The sequence below is a fragment of the Rhipicephalus microplus genome, chromosome 3 (assembly GCF_043290135.1).
Source record: "Rhipicephalus microplus isolate Deutch F79 chromosome 3, USDA_Rmic, whole genome shotgun sequence".
Classification (NCBI taxonomy): domain Eukaryota; kingdom Metazoa; phylum Arthropoda; class Arachnida; order Ixodida; family Ixodidae; genus Rhipicephalus; species Rhipicephalus microplus.
The window spans coordinates 1,352,036-1,369,541 of record NC_134702.1 but is presented as its reverse complement, the minus strand read 5'-3'; the positions used below and the strand labels follow the sequence as shown (position 1 = coordinate 1,369,541).

Genomic DNA, 17,506 nt, shown 5'->3' with positions numbered 1-17,506 from the left:
GCGGCTATCGAGTTTCTCGAGTTTCTTCTTGGTGTCCCCAAATGAAGATAAAAATGTACGCCCAGAAGTTAACACCTTGACGACATTGGTTGTGACAAAGTAGGAACTTAGGGCTGGATGATTCACCAGGTTTTTGAGCTGGAAGAAACTCAGCCACGCTTCTGCATTTCTTTTAAGAATTGTTCATTGTTTTAAGGGCGATATTGAGCAAAAGAATGCAGTCTAATATCTTTTCACAGCCAGAGAGACCGTACTTCATGCTGTTCAGCAAGATTCTTTTCCTGAAGAGATGAGCATCCTCGAAGACAAAAGACCTGTTTCTAAGAGAAGCCCGCTTCGGAAGCTGGATCAATTTATTGATGAAAAAGGCTTCCTACGCGTCGGTGGCCGCTTGCGCAGAAGACGAAAAACATCCTTTCATCATTCCAGGCCAGCACCATGTTACCACAATTCTCACACGTCACTACCATCAACAAGTACAACATCAGGGCAGACATTTCACGGAAGGAGCAATAAGATTAGCGGGGTTGTGGCTGATCGCCGGCAAGGGACGCATCACATCCATCATAAAAAGACGGATCTTGTGCAAGTGACTACGAGGCCAACCATAGGAACAAAAGATGGCTGATCTGCCAAAGGACTGACCAACCACCGACTCCCCATTCACCAATGTTGCAGCCGACGTTTATGGCCCATGGAGGGTAACTGCCCGCCGCAAAAGAGGTGGAGCGCCTAACAACAAACGTTGGGCAGTGTTATTCACATGTCTGAGCATTCGGATACAGCACATTGAAGTCGTAGAAGGCTTGGACACATCCAGTTTGATAAACGCATTGCGGCGCTTTCTCGCCATACGAGGGCCTATCAAGCCAATTTGCTCTGACCGCGGCACCAACTTTGTGGTGTTTGCAGGGAGCTAAACATCCGACCACGAGGCATGTATCGTTCACTGCTGGGGACGTTCCTATCTGAGAGGGGCTGTACGTGGGTCTTCAACCCACCACATAGCCGTAACATGCGTGGAGTATGGGAAAGGATGATAGAGATCGCACGTCGGATCCTCGACTCGATGCTGCTGCAATTCCACCATAATCGACTGACCCACGAGATCCTGACAACTTTCATCTCTGTATAATGTACTTATCTTCTTGTATTTTGTGCACATCATTCATCTATCACGCTTACGTGTGTTGTCCACTTAATTTTTGTGCCTCTCCCGCTTGGTCTTTTCAAGACTGCAGTATGTTGTAAATAAAAAAATTAATATATGTGAGCTACACTTCGAGCCTTCATATGTTCTCAGAGACAACGTGCACGTTATAAACGGCGAAGAAGCTCGCGTGCCATGTAAGAGACCAGAGCTAACGCCTGCCGCTGGGCCGCTGTTACTGCCTAACGCCACAAGCTACTTGGCGAAGAAAGCGGGAGAACTCGGCGGTCGAATCTATCACCTTCAAGAAAACTGCAGCACCTTGTGTTTACGGTGAGGCCACTGATTCAGATTCATTGATGGACCTTTCTGCTGATTATGAACCCGAGGTGGCGAACACTACAGGGACTGCAGCTTTGCTGGAACGCTTACTCAAGCTTTGTTTACCTTGAATTTATATGAGCATGATCGCGCTGCATCTCGTGTCAAAGAGAGCGGTAATTTACGTGCTGTCACGACATAATTTTTTCGTGAAGGGTATCAACCAGTCTCGAGAGGCAAAACGAAAAAAAAAAAGCTGCACGCGAAAATCAGTCGTTGTTCGTAGAGGTGCCACCGGGATGAAGTGATCGTGAACTGATAATTCTACGGAATGGCGTTGAATTTGATCGGTGTCACTGCTCACTGCAGTATGCGCGCTCGTAAATAAAGGGTTTCTTCCTACAGTCTGACAATGGTGCCAAGTGATGTTTTCTTTTGACTGTACAGTGCAATATCCCGGCCACAGCAGCAGTATTTCGGCGGGTGCGTAATGGTTTAAAGATCCAAGATTGTCAAAATTATTCCCAAGTCTTCAGCTACGGCATGCCTCTCAATCAGATGGCAGTTTTGTCACCTTAACAACATAATTAAAATTGCATGATGCCAGTATCGACAAGAACGGTGCCGCGCGCGTAACGAAGGAAGTCGAAGCTGTCGCAGTGTGCAGACTACGAGTCGATATAACAGTAATATAACAAGAAACTTTCGGGTTTATAGATGCTCCTTCGATACCCCAGTCTTCCTAATTTTTTATTCGTTAACCAATCGAGCTTTAAAAACTGCAGGCAGTTTCCCCAGGGATGACTGCTTCGCCATAGTTTGTTAATACCTGCATTTTGACCATGTGTTGCATCTTTGATATTTCGTTTTGTTTTGAATGCACTACAAACAAACCCATTAGAAAGCTTTTCGCGGGGCGCCCCACCACGGTGGTCTAGTGGCTAAGGTACTCGGCTGCTGACCCGCAGGTCGCGGGCTCAAATCCCGGCTGTGGCGGCTGCATTTCCGATGGAGGCGGAAATGTTGTAGGTCCGTGTGCTCAGATTTGGGTGCACGTTAAAGAACCCCAGGTGGTCCAAATTTTCTGAGCCCTCCACTACGGCGTCTCTCATATACATATGGTGGTTTTGGGACGTTAAATCCCTGCTATTACTAATATCAAAGCACAGAAGTGCATAAAGGCAAAGCGTGAGGTGACAGCTCATGCTAAGGTGGCGCCATCTCGCGTCTATTGATACCAAATGCGTCAGCCACGCCTCCTCCCTGAACACACTACCCCATATTCTAGTACACTGTAGTGAAAAGTGTGGAGGAAATGCCATCATGGCGGCCATATTCACTGGACACAATGGTGGCGTTGCTATGGTGACGTGCTGCGCATTGGAGCTGGTCTAGCAGTGAGCGGCCGCGGCTGGCGGTGGCATGTGTGCCTCTCCTGGTCTCGTGCTGAGCAGTGGCGGACAATATCTGTGCTCTGCGCCACGTTATTGTTTACGCAGTGTTCTCCTGGGAGTTACTGTACTCTTAGCAACGTTTACAAATCGTTTTGTCCATCATGGGGTTTCAACAGTGCGTAGAACTAGCGCATATCCATATGTCGTGCGGCGGATGACGCGGATGAAGCAATGTGTTCAGCGAAATTGCGTTGGGCACCATGACGAAGCGGAACGACGACGAACGCCTTGCAGGTCAGTGATGGTTGGGCAGTGCTCCGGCTTGTGACAACGGACGACGCTGTTGAGCCCAGCAAGACGCAATGAGGACCATGTGCACATACGTAGTTTCATGTTGTGTGTGTACAGTAAGAACTTGCATGTGCGTATTAAAACACCTTTTCCCTACCGCTTCGTTTACTCTCCCCCAGCATTGCATGTAATCTCAACGTAACAGCAACCGCGTTCAATTGTCACTTGCACCTGCTCAAAGTCACCACGGTCGCAGAATGCTGACGCCGATGAGTTTCACGCGGAACGCGGACATGGTGGCCAGACGCTGCGTCGTCCGCGTGGCGGAATGCAACCGTAGAAGGCGCACGACCGATCGTGTTGTCTGTACAGTTGCTGAATTAATGACGTGAAAACACTCACCGTTGTCAGTGCCTCTAGCCCGTGTTCTCTTGTACTTGCTTCGTTGTCGGTGAGCTGTTACTCGCTGTTAATTCTGGGACGAAATGATTTCGCCGAAGGTGTCGCACTGGCCCAGAGTGTTGAGCGCCGTTCTATTAGCTTCGAATCATCACGACACACGCGTGCGCAGCTCACGTGCTTTCCGAGCCGGAGAGAGAGTCATGCCTTATGCTTTACATTAAGATGTAAACAAAAGAGGAGAATTGGCCCAGTCAATATGACCGACTTTCTGCTTCATCGCGGCTTCACAACGAGTGACGTCAGGGCCTCTCCTACCTTTCCTTCCTCCGTGGTAGCGGTTCTGCGGGGTCGCGGTGCGCGCCCGCAGGTTTATGGGCGTTTATTCGCTGCTATTGCGGGGTGGCATTCGTGCACACGGTACCCTAACGTTACTATAGATATTTCCGCTGTGCCGCCAGGTGACCGAGGGGCTTCAACTGGCAAAAAACACGCCAAGCAAGTAAGCTTACGTTGTTTATTGACAATCGTGAATGCACCAGTATACATGTAAACAAGGAACACTGTCTCTCAGAGAGTTTAACAATGCATAAAAAAACGGTGATAGCCATGTGTTTAATAAAATTACCCTCTGAAATTGTGAAACTTTCTCTTGGCTCGTTCAGTCAGACAACGATATATACACCGTCAACGCCTCCTAGATTTCCCTTGCCTGCCGGATAAGCGCAAAACGCCCATCATCTATGAAGGCGCTGCCTACGTAGGAGTAAGGGTCTTTGTACTTGGCCTTTGAGATTGGCAGTTTTATCATTTATTACTAATTTCAGAGGCTATGCCTTGTATCGACAAAGTTGCTTGCGGAATGACCATGTCACTTACGTAGAGTTAATTATAATTACGTTTACGCCTTTTAAGACTTTTTTACGTTAATATTGTTGCATATTAGCTCCAAAAACGTAAAAACTTATTTGAAGACACCCCTACTTGAGTGGCACTACCACCGTAGTTCCGACGACCGCCGCTTCCCAAGTGACCGCTGATAATCCGGCAGGAAAGGGAAATCTAGGAAGCGTTGACACTGGACACGCCTTGCACAGTACACTGCAAATCATTTCACACCCTTAAGGGTGGATGTTTCAATAAATCACCCATCTTACACCTATTATTTCTGCCAAACTTATCCGCACGGGTGTAAGTTCTGCAATTCCACCTTTTGTACACCCATTTGTCATTTTTAGGTGTACTATAGGTATATGTTAGCAAATTACACCCAAGGGTGTTTCCCTGAACGTTACACCTATCATATATGTATATAGTTTTGAGCATCAATACATATCACATCTCAACGGATGCAATCAGACCGCACGCCAAAAGTCTGGTGAAATGATCGATGTTGCGGCATTCGTTTTCATTTCCCATAATTCATTCGCCAAAATATGCTATGCTAAATGTGCTATGTATTATATTTATTAAACCACCCCTATTTACTATATTCGGAAGATTCCTCACATGTTCAATGACTTAATTCATGGGTTAACTTTTTGGGATTCCTACTAAAAATATTTTGCTGCCGCTTATGTCCATTCTTCCCTAATTCTCACAGAGACATCAGTAAGAGAGATGATGTTGCACTTAAACATAACATGAAACGATTACACACGGTTTTCGACAGGCTATCGTGCGCGCTTTCTCATTTGAAATCACACTAAGTTTTTTGTACCAGAGGTGCTGATTTATTAAAGACGATAGTCCTTTTTGGGGACCTTCAACGCAAAAATTTTAGTCTGTCTGTCTGTCTGTACATTTGTCTGTTTGTCCACTCTATACGGCATCTGGTACTTGAAATGGTTAACCTCATCCGCAGCGCCCACCAGTGTTGCTCAAGATTGAGCGTTCATGCTTGTGCAATCGTCAATTAAAAAGTCATGATTGCGCATGTCTGTGGCACCATAACAACACGTATATATTCTGCATGTGCGTCTTTTACTAGAAAAGCATACATTAGTAATAATAAGGGCCGTAGCGCTTATCACGCTGCGCTGACCATGCAATGCTTGCACGGAACAGGGAGTGTTTCTAGCGCTTTGCTAAGGTGGTGGAATCTACCCGTCGCCTTGCGTTCTGTGCTTTATCACCTCTGAAATGGGCGCGCACACACCTCTCAAAGCCACACGCTTTGTTTTGTAGGAAGACTACCAGATGGCACTCATGTCTCACGGGCGACATGATTTGATGTTCTTTTTTCGCCTTCGCTGTGCGCTCGAGGCACTCAAACGCAGTGCCTACAGAATACCACTCACCGACTTTCTCGCGCAGAACACCAAATAAATGTCCTGTTCACTCTCTCCACACGCAAGACTATCGTCTTTTGACAACATTTGCAGAAACATGGAGATACGGGGCCAATTTTTTACAATGGGGGTCCATATATTTCCTCACACTTAACTATTTCGCATCAATACACAGGTCCCTGATTTATTCAGTGAGTTATATTTAGATCTATGAACATGGATCCATTTAAATTGAATGTTTGTAGTATTCATATTGCCACGGAACTAGGCATGTTTACAATTAACAGGCTAAGCTTACTCTGATGCAGCTGCTGTGCACGCATGCTGCGCCGCAGGACAAGCTTGGCGCACATACGCTAAGCACGGGTGAACTCTTCCAATGGGTCGCACCACTCTGTGGGCACTTAGTGCTCTTTTTATATTTACTTGATATGCATGCTTGCGCGTCGTATAATATACACGTGAATGATCGTAGACAACACTAGCGCAATGTACCCGTGCCACAAAGATGGAGAGTAGTTGACTAATTGCAGCATTGTGATTGACAGTTGTTACTGTCGCGTTACAATGCACTGATAATCGCACATTAGTATGGTCACACAAAATTTAAGACTTGAAATAAAAGCAAGCGTCCTTCATACTTTGTCGGCAAAAAAAGCATAGCCCCCGGTTCTTGCTGAGTGGCAGAGTGTTATTTAAAAGAAGCTAATAGCACAGCAGGGGTGTTGCTAGGATTTATGCGTGCAAGGGAACAGAAAGAGGAAAAAAGGGGGCCTGACGCAATTTGTATGTACATTTTTGCCTGTAGTTGCATACGTGCGGATCCGAATCGCAAGCTTTCTTTCTTTTTTTGCGAAATGGGCCAAATCCTGACCCGAAAGTAGCTCAAATGACGCTCAATTGGCTCATACATACGTTCACGTTTCCTCTAAAACAGTAATATAAAACATTATTTATAAATATTACTGTTCTAGAAGAACGTTGATATTATGTATATGTCAAGGCAGCGTTAGTTGAGCTTGTTTCGGTTCTAGATTAACCCTATTTTGAATTTAAAAAATCTCCTCAAACGAACATAAAAAAGGGTGGGAGATGTGTCAAGTATAGAACAACCTCCTTGCCACCCTTCCCTAACTTTTTATTTATATCTATGTTCCGCAAGTAACAAATTTTGACTCCGAAATGTCTAAACAACGCCGCAATAACGCCTCACCCGGGAAAAAAAAAATGTATATTACGAAGGCTACGCATTTGCCGCCTGCACACGTTAGTGGCAAAAAAAAAAAAGACTTTGAAGCGCTGCTAGCAAATAAATATGTTGTCAAGCATGAAATATTACACTATATCTTGGAGGCTTGACATAGCTTGGAAATTATATCATAAAACGGTACTGCTATGTGTTTCGGTTTCGGTTTTGAGGTCACGGGGCAACTGCGCATCGCCATCGTCAACAGGCAGACTTTGAATTGGGTGGTAACATGTCGTGTGCGTGTTTGCTGCAGGCTGACGGTGGTTTATTATTTTACTATTCACTTGCTTTGTCAGGGACGCGTACTTATACGGCTTGCACAGTTTAACTCACGCTTACAGTAGATACAGTACGTGTCACTGCAATCTGTGGCGTGTCGGCAAGTACAGAACTACTTCGGTGCGGCGGAGTGTGTGTCCTCTGTCAACGGCTTTCGTTGAAGCTTGTGCACGCCACAAGCAGAGTGTTTTCGATCAAGCAATCAACGGACTGTACGCTGGGAGCTACATGGAGAACGCTTTTGGATTTCCTGCTATTGCTGAAAAGGTAAGCTTTCGTGCATGCGAACAACGAAGTGCAGAAGTGCGTGCCTGCCTGCCAACTCCCGATCTGCCGCGATACTCGTAATTGCAGGAAGCGGCCGTCTCATGGCGCCGGTAGCTTCGTGACCTTCGCTCGCTGTGTGCTTATCAGCTGCGATGTCTCAACAGTCGCAGTGTTCGTGAACCTCGCTTTGGGGCATGGTTAAAGAAAACGGGGGGGATGTGCCCCGCGCAGATAACCTTACGGCATTCGGCAGTGGGTGAAAAAACAAGGGGGGGGGGGGGGGGGCTGAGCGAGCCGAGGTGGGCGAAAGAAATGGCATAATAATAATAACGAAGCAGATCAACGGTAAAAGAGGCGCCAGTTGTCAGTTAGCGGCACTGCAGTGGACAAATGGGGCGCGTTTATTACGCGGGAGAAAAAAAAACCCAGATTTCAATGACTGAAGATAGGGGTGTGTTTTTAATGCGAGTAAATACGCTATTGAAAGCAACAATTGAAAAATACTTAAACTTTGTATCAGTACCCCTTTGATGCCTTCGCTTTGCAGCGGGGTGACGTGTTTTGTTAAAAATCGTGCAGCTAACCAAAGAATTTATATGTACCTTGTTTAATCAGTGATTCGCGCTTTTTATGCCTTGCTAGGTTTGTTTATATTTATACTAGTATATCGTAAATAATTAGGATATAGAAATATTGATCTGCTTTAATAAGGGATTGAACAGCCACACTCAATTGCACACATCTTTTTGCATTTTTGAACCATTGTACTGCGGCACATAGAATATTGTAGAATGAAATATTTCTGTATATTTTGGTGTAGGGTTTTGCGCTGTGGTTACATATGAAAGCTTAGCCAAAGTGTACCAACAAACACGCACACAAAACTTTCAGTTAGACTGATACAGCACAGATGATAATGGTGTAGGCATAGTTAGCCACTATAGAACACGCTCGCAAAAAACAAATGAGGATGGCGACACAGGTGGCTGTAAATGAAAGCAGGCAGACCTAACAGCTCTTGTCTGTTTCATGCATTTTGTCTGTGCAGGTTTCATCCTTACGAATGTAAACACACTGATCCAACTAATAAGCCCTCCATGCATATATTTCTGTTAGCTACTTCTCCAATATGTCATGCATTTTTTAAATTACACATATTTATGGTCCAACAGTTCAGAGCTTATTGAGCATATATTTAATTTACTTATGATACATTATCTGTTGCATGGCTGTTTTTATGAATTAAAAAAATTCAACTGCGAATGAGCTGCTTATGCATGCACTCGAAGAATAGGATTAGCACTTATTTATTTTTGAGAGTAGTCAGTTTTACTCGTGGCCTAAAGTAATCATTTTGTTGACCAATAAGCAACCTGTGAAAGACATAAAATTATCGAGTACACCAAATTTATGTAACTGGAGAAGAAATTTAGAGGTGAGCTTCCACAAATACACAGTGCTGTGTTTCCAGCAGCAGTTGTCATATTGTAAGTGCTGTTGATCCTTCTATATTGGGGAATGCTCGATGTTTTACACTATTTTCACACAGTAGATTGTACATCTGTGATGTGTACATGTCTATACAACGATCCTTCAAAGTAAATGATAAATGTTACTACTTTTCTGTCTGAATGGGTTTATATAATTTTTTGTATCACCCATTGTAGTGGCCTATTGGTTAGGGTATTCTAGCTTAGCAAGAAAACTTTGTATAAACGCTGAAATTTGAGCTTCCCAGTATATTTCAAGCTTCTTGGTAGGTGCATGATTCAAGAGAGAAGCACTTGCATTCGTACACTAATATGCACAGATGCTTGTAAAAGTGAATAGTGGTAAAGCTGAAAGTGGGAACCTACAGGAGAAAGTTGCCGATTGTACACCCATAGCCACCGAAAAGCGGCAATTTAGAACAGGCAGCGCTCAACCGTGCGAACGTGGCAGCGGGAGCACCGACGACTGTGTACGGTCGACATCATCAGAGCAGATCGGCTGAGTGAAAGCGATCGATGTTCAGATGTGTCAGAGACACACGCTTGTGGGGAAGCAGGAGCTTTTTATTATATGACACATTATAATGAGGTTCTGATTGTTTCCAGTATTTTTTAAATGCTTAGTTGAATGTTGTGCATCTCTTACATGCAGAATGTTGAAAGGAAAGCTCACTATGTCTTCTACGATGGACTGGGTGCTGACAATGCAGTGCACTCATCGCAACCTGAAAGCAGCTGTTCTGGGCTCACGACCTCACTCAAAGGGTCGCAGCAGTGGTGGACGCTACTCATAGGGTGCACCAAATATCTTGTACATTTTAGGAACATTCCTCTGATGGGAAAGGCTTCATCTCAAGCTATGTGTCTTATATACCTATTTATATTTCCAATATAAGTATCAGTTTGCCATCAGATCAACAGCAGTACGTGTAGAAAACTGTGTACAATGCATAATGTTAGAGTTGTATGATAAACTAGAGATGGCCTAGATGTCTCCAGCTTAAAAGGTTGATCCATTAATGGGTCAATTCATGCCAAACATCCCAGCTATTTTAGCGACCATCTCAAATGTATTAAAAAAATTGTGATGATTTACTGCATTGAAAACAGTGAAACAGTAAAATAATTTAGAAAGAAAAAAATTTTCGGTCACGTAGTTGCCTTCTTAACTTACTGGAATGTTGTTTTTGTGTGGTTTGTGGGAAGGTAGTTTAAAAGTACTGCTCATTGCTTCGATACCAAAATTTGTCTACATGTTAAGGGCAAGTTCATGTGTAAAGTGTTTGAAGCGCAGTAATATTAGTGCAATTTCACTGGCACATACGCTCCAGGACTAACAATGTGCTTGATACGACTGGTTGGTGCTGTATGGTAGACAAAGAAAGTGCTTAACAGTGCAAAGGACAAGGGAAAGAAGAAATGAGAACAGAGCCCTGAACAAACAATCAAAGTTCATTGCAAACCAACTGCAATATATAGAAAACAGAATCTGCGCATAACCACGCACCATAAGCAGAATCGCACATACATGCACCATACGGCCTACCTTATCAACAACCGGTCATGTAAATGGACCCAAGATAACTAACTTCACAGCAGTTAAGAAAAATTGAGGGTACGCTAACACAGGAAGCACCAAGTTGTTGAATATAGAAAGCTTCACTAATCTCGTGCTCGCGCCGACTTTTATATCCCCCGTGATCAAACACTTGTCAAGAATTGGCTGACAACAGGACTTATTACAATGGTCTGCCAAGTGGCTGGGAAGGAAACCTTTTAGAGAGTTAGCGTACTCCCTCAACCGATCATTCATGCATCGCCCTGTTTGGCCAATGTAACCATGCCCAAAAGTAAAAAAATATCTTGTAGAGAATCGTTAAAACACATTCAAGATGGCACGTAGCGTGTTTCTTAGTGCATTCTTCTTTCTTAGGTCCTTCACTGTTGACCCTGTGACATAGCCCAGCGAGTTTATCGCATGCGCAGAACACAACTTTTACATCTATTTTGCCAGTGACCTTCTTTAGCCTTTGGGAAACTTCGTGTATGTAGGGAATAACAGCCTTGCTAGAATGAGGCTTGTTCAGTTAGCTGTTGCTTTGTCTCTTATCAGACACTCTTAGTGACGTTAGGAGAGTCTCGGCAATGGAAGTTAGCTCGGGATTAGAAAAGCCTCCTTGTTGAAGGCAGTGAATTTAGAGCGAGAAACTGCACTCTATCTGGCGGTGACAAGAGCCAGTTAAAATTGCCTTTAGGCAGGAAAAAGCGATGCTTCACTTGACCTGCTTAGAATGGGCGGACGTAAAAAGGAGGTTCTTTCTTGAGCATGACTCGTACCGCCAACATACATGATGAACAAAAAAAAGCATTTTTAATTCTAGACATCGTAGCTTGTCGTCAGAAATAAACTCCGACATTATTTCTAGTTTCTTCATTTTACACCCGGAAACATCAAATATCTCATCGGTGGTTCGCCGAGAGTCAGATTGATCGATGCGGTAAAACACTAAAAAGTCGTCAACGCAGTCGAACACTTTAACTGTACTCGTGTGATCAAAGTTAGCCATGAGACTTCTTTCATACAGCGCGAGTAAAAAGTCACAAAGAACCGGTGCTAAACTTGAGCCATTGCACATATGTGCACCGGTGAGACATTTGACATTTTTTGGCGTGAAATGATGCAACTGGAATTAAAGTCGGAGTTTAATTCATGACGACTAGTTACGATGCCTAGACTTGAAAATGCTTTTTTGGTTGACCATGTATATTAGCGGTACGAACTTTGCTCAAGGAACAGCCTTCTTTTTACGTTCACCAATTCTAAGCTAGTCAAGCGAAGCATCGCTTTTTCCTGCCTAAAGGCAATTTTAACTGACTCTTGTCACCGCCAGATAGAGTGCAGCTTCTCGTTCTAAGTTCACTGCCTTCAACAAGCAGGCTTTTCTGATTTCCTGCTAACTTCTATTGCCGAGACTCTCCTAACGTTACTAAGATTGCCTGATAAGACACAAAGCAAGAGCTAACTCAACAAGCCTCATTCTAGCAAGGCCGTTATTCCATACGTACACGAAGTTTCCCATAGGCTAAAGCAGGTCGCTGGAAAAATAGGTGTAAAAGTTGCGTTCTGCGCACGCAACAAGCTCGCTGGCCTATGTCGCAGAGTCAACAGCGAAGGACCTAAGAAAGAAGCATGCACTAAAAAACTCGCTATGCACCATGTTGAATGTGTTTTAGCGATTCTCTACAAGATATTATTTACTTGTGGGCATTGGCCAAACAGGGCGATGCCTCAATGATCGGTTGAGGGAGCAGGCTAACTCTCTAAAAGGTTTCCTTCCCAGCCACTTGGTAGACCATTGTAATAAGTCTTGTTGACAGCCAATTGTTGACAAGTGTTTGATCACAGGGGATATAAAAATCGGCGCGAGCACGAGATTAGTGAAGCTTTCTATATTCAACAACTTGGTGCTTCCTGTGTTGGCGCACCCTCAATTTTTTTAACTGCTGTGAAGTTAGTTATCTGGGGTCCACCTATATGACCGGTTGTTGATAAGGTAGGCCGTATGGTGCATGTATGTGCAATTCTGCTTATGGTGTGTGGTTATGCGCAGATTCTGTTTTCTGTATATTGCAGTTGGTTTGCAATAAACTTTGCTTGTTTGTTCAGGTCTCTGTTCTCGTCTCTGCTTTTCTTTCTTGTCATTTGTGCTGTTAGGCACTTTCTTTGTCTACTACGCCTTCAAGAACTTAGCCAACATGTGTTATTTTTGTATTTTTTCTATTGTAATACTACACTTTCTATGAATGTCTGACTAATGAATACTAACTACACAAAAGGTATATTTTGAGGAAATAATATTATGAGACTTCTTAAAGAAAGCTGCTAAACATTACGAGAAAAAATTACGAATTTTGCAGAATCGTCATTTTCGTTTATATCGAGACACGATTTGCACTGTGGAGTGGTCCAAATGAATATGACTTTCAAACCTACATCGAAAGGAAAAAAAAGGTATTTTCATGTGCCAATTGTTATCATTATATTTTTTTGTTTTAAGGAAGAAAATAAGTTTTCAACTTTCCCATTGAAAAAAATAGGAAATTTCAAGGTGGCAGCTGTCGTATGACCAATTGGGAAGATAGGCACCAATGGGAATGTAAAAAAATATTTTCTTCCTTAAAACAAAAAATTCAATGATGGTATATGAAAAGAAGTGTTCATTAGCTTTCAATTTATGTATAAAGGTAATTTTTAGTTGAGCCACCACATGGCATAAATCGCATCTGAATATGAACAAAAATTATGATTTTGTAGAATTTATGATTTTTTTTCTCATAAAGTTTCCCAGCTTGATAAGTCTAAAATATTTTTTTCTCAAAATATACCTTGCGTGGAGTAGGTATTCACTACACAGATATTCATACAAACTGCAGTATTGCAATAAAGAAATTGCAAACATAACACATTTTGGATAAATTCTTAGAAGCATATGTGCCAGTATAGTTGCAATAATATTACTGAGCTTCAAACACCTTACACAAGAACCTTTACTCAACATGTAGACCAAGTTTGGTATAGAACGTACTTTTAAAATAAATTTTTTCACACACACCCAAACGACATCCCGGAAAGTTTCGAAGGCAACCACGTGACCAAACATTTTTTTCTCTCCGAAATATCCTACCGTTTCACGGCTTTCAACACAATTAATCAGCACAATATTTTTCAGATGCATTTGAGATGGTCGCCAAAATGGCTGGGCACTTGGCGTGAAATCACCCTAACAGCGTGTCATGAACACAGATAAAGGTCCTATGCTTATTAAGCCCTTTATTTACCAAAAAATATACTGAAAGTGCCTCCTCTGAGGCACTGTATAGTGCTGCTTTTTTTCACAGTTCTAAGGCAACTGCACGTGCTATTGTTGTTTACATGTACAGCAGCAGCATTAATATGTAGTAGAACTCACTGTTGGGATAGTTGGTGCAAGTTTGCAATAAATATTAGTCAATTTTGCGCCAAAATGACGACAACACAAACGAAGAAAACACATAAACGGAATGGGCACTCATTTGCAATTGTTGATTTCTTGAGGAAACAAGCTGATATAAACCCACTTTTCGTCAACGCTTGTGCAACCTGCTCGGGCCGTCCCTTACCTAATCACGCTATAGGACACATGATCGCTAGATACCGTGCTTCCAGCTCATACATGATGAGTGAAGTTTTGCTAACGCGATTGATACCCCTTTTCTTTTGTGAAAGCCCATCGAAATGGCTCTAGGTGTGAATCCACATGAAGTGACATGCGCTCTTGAACGGGCACCGTCGTTATTCTTTGCCGTAAGGGCGTGTTCACTCGCTCGATCATTGATGCAGCGCCTCGTCGTCTGGCTAACACGTCTCTTTCTACAGGATAAGGGTATCTCATAAACCACTTCAGTGGCATACTTCGTGAATGGCCACGCATGCTTCTTTTTACAGCCTTTCAGCTGCTCCGCATGATTTTCAGCGATGCACCGGCGCAACTTTGCTAGTTCGTTAGGGGCACGAACTCCATCACTACTTCATGCCGACTCGCCACCTTTTTAAGGTTGTGTGTATGAATATATGCTATATTTTAAATATATGCTACAAACAGCTGCTAGTGAGCACCCGTCCTGCCCATATGTTTTCTTTGTGTGGTCGTTTCCTCACGAAATTGACTATTCAATTCAGGCATTCATGTCTATTTACAGCACATGTTTAACGTCTGTAGCACAATATTACATGCTATTTTCGTATTCTATTTGCATGTTCAAGAGAATTTGTGTCAATTGGATACAATTTCCTAATTTTGCACAAAACCATTATGAAATGCCCAACCAGCTTCAATTATTTCTCAGTATTGTTAATTTTATCAAGAAACATAAAATCCATAAAATCCAACGTAAGTTTGTGCATCACCATCCAATTGATTGATGTGTGCAGTTTAATGTCCTAAAGCCACCATTTGATTATGAGACGCCTTAAAGGAGGGCTCCAGAAATTTCGGCCGCCTGGGGTTCTTGTGCACCCAAATCTAAGCAAATGGGCCTACAGCATTTTCGCCTGCATGAAAACTGCAGCTGAGTACCTTGGCAACTAAACCATCGAGGCGGATTCATCATCATCCAATCTAATACAGATGTGCCAACTGCAATTATAACTTTTAATTGACTATATTCTAACCTCATAGCAAAAGAAAAGAGTAGAACGATTTAAAAGAAAATTCTCTCTCCTTTTCTATGACGTCCAAAACACTTTTTAAGTCGCTTTTGCCAGAGTACGCTTTCGCTGTGCGGAAAAGTGTTTTATGATTTGGAAGTGGCTACTAATACTCGCTGTCACAGGGCACAAAATATTTTTTCCCTATATTACTCTGCCATGCAGATGCCAATCAATAACGAGTACTAGTATGAGTGCTGGCCGTCTTTCAGAGTGATTTATGAGGTTTTTGCAGCCTTAAGCGACAATAAAGAAAATCGTATGCAACTTTTTTTCTTTTCACCACCCCCTTGAGCTCCTCCTTTACGAATATCTGGAATTTCTGGGTCGCCTGTCAAACAGTTTGACAAGCTCGGAAAATACTACTGTGAGTTTTACCACCGTATTTTAGAACGTCCCTTCACTAAATGCTTCGCCTTGACTTGAGAAAATTGATTTCAGCACAGTTTCTAGGCAGAGTAAGTCACTCAATATCAGTGATAATCTGCAGCGATTCTCGAGAAACGCAGCATCATTTTTAGACAAGCGGTGGCGCTGTGCTCAGCTTCTCCAAATAAGGACGAGATTTAGTCGAGGAGCGTTCGTAAATAGGGCGGTTAGCATTGTTTGCACTGTGGGACAGTTCAAGAGTGCTTTTATTGGAATAGCTGCGCTCTCGTATATTTTGAATGAATTAGCGGATGTCAAATAAGTTCTACATATATTTTTCCTTTTGTGTGAGTCAGTCTAATTTGTTGTACTACTGTAAATTTGGAGCCCCACTGCGGTGGTCTAGGGGCTATGGTACTAGGCTGCCTGACCCCCAGGTCGCGGAATCGAATCACGGCTGCGGTGGCTGCACTTCCGATGGAGGCAGAAACGCTGTAGGCCCGTGTGCTCAGATTTGGGTGCATGTTAAAGAACCCCAGGTGGTTGAAATTTCTGGAGCCCTCCAATATGACGTTTCTCATAACCATATGGTGGTTTTGGGATGCTAAACTGCACATATCAATGCTGTAAATATTGAATATTAGGCTCAAAAATGCTGCGTCTGTTTTTCCTGAAACCTGCTCCAAATTTAAATTTTCTCCCTGGAAAAGAAAGATATGATGCTCCAAAATATTGCTCCAGGTGATAGCTTGGCTGCTCCACCTCTGCTAGCTGTAAGTGGTTACTCTTTCACCCTGCTTTTGTGTGTCCATTTTATGTTCTTTGATGTTGCATTGTTTCAGGGAGACATATGTGATGCGCTTGATATTTTACATCTTTAAATCAATTATTCTGCATGGTTAATATCTAGTGACACTGTTAAGCTATTGTAACTTTGCCTATTGTTTTCACTCCTGTATTATTGTTTCTCCAGTATTATGAATGTCTGAACACACAAGGGTTATTGTGAAATGAAAATGCCATTTTAAGACTGTTTTGCCAATACATTCATTAGAATATCACTACCCTTGCATAATATGCATAAGGCATGCCACAACACATGCAAACTGTGGCATATCAATGAGGCAATTATAGTGTGCATTGATATATTATTTCAGTATATTGGAGGAATAAGGCATGCTGCATTGCACTACTCTTCTTGCTGTTTGTATGCTTCACTGCACTGTGCTTTTGTGCTGCATTGAAGCGTGTTAAAATTAGTTCTTTTTCAAGTGCAAATAAAGGCTCTTCTCTTGTACTTTGATATGCATGCATCAGTAGTTAGAGCTCCATGCCGTACCATTGTCTTATTTTTGGTCTTTTGTAGCAAATGGCATTCTGTTCTGCACAATTGAAAAAGGCTTTTGATTAAGGTACAATTTGTCTCTGAAGCCTGTATGTGCTCTGTGTCTAATAAAATAAAGCTTGATTTCATTTCGCATTATGGCATGACTTTGTGAACGTTCTGTTATGTGTGACAGCTCATTTTGAGTGATGCCTTCGCGTTCAGCTAGGATTACATGCTATATGTGAGAGCCTTATATGCCGTGCTTCATATATGCACCATAAAAGCTGTGCTAGGGCTAGGATTACCACACTGTGGCAGGAGCCACTACAATAGGACATCTGCACATGAATGGTAAAGGGTAAGCTTTCACGTGCTTCCACAGGGGCCTACTGGAAAGGGGTAACACTCGAATCATGGTATTTTTCGCATGGG

The 17,506-nt window shown here is 42.8% G+C and overlaps 1 long non-coding RNA gene across 1 annotated transcript; it reads left to right on the top strand.

Moving 5' to 3' along the window:
- Positions 1 to 7,281: 7,281 nt before the first annotated feature.
- LOC142803569 (uncharacterized) lies at positions 7,282 to 17,230 on the top strand. Its single transcript, XR_012894171.1, has 2 exons — positions 7,282 to 7,641; positions 9,784 to 17,230. It is a non-coding gene; the product is annotated as an uncharacterized LOC142803569 (long non-coding RNA).
- Positions 17,231 to 17,506: the final 276 nt, after the last annotated feature.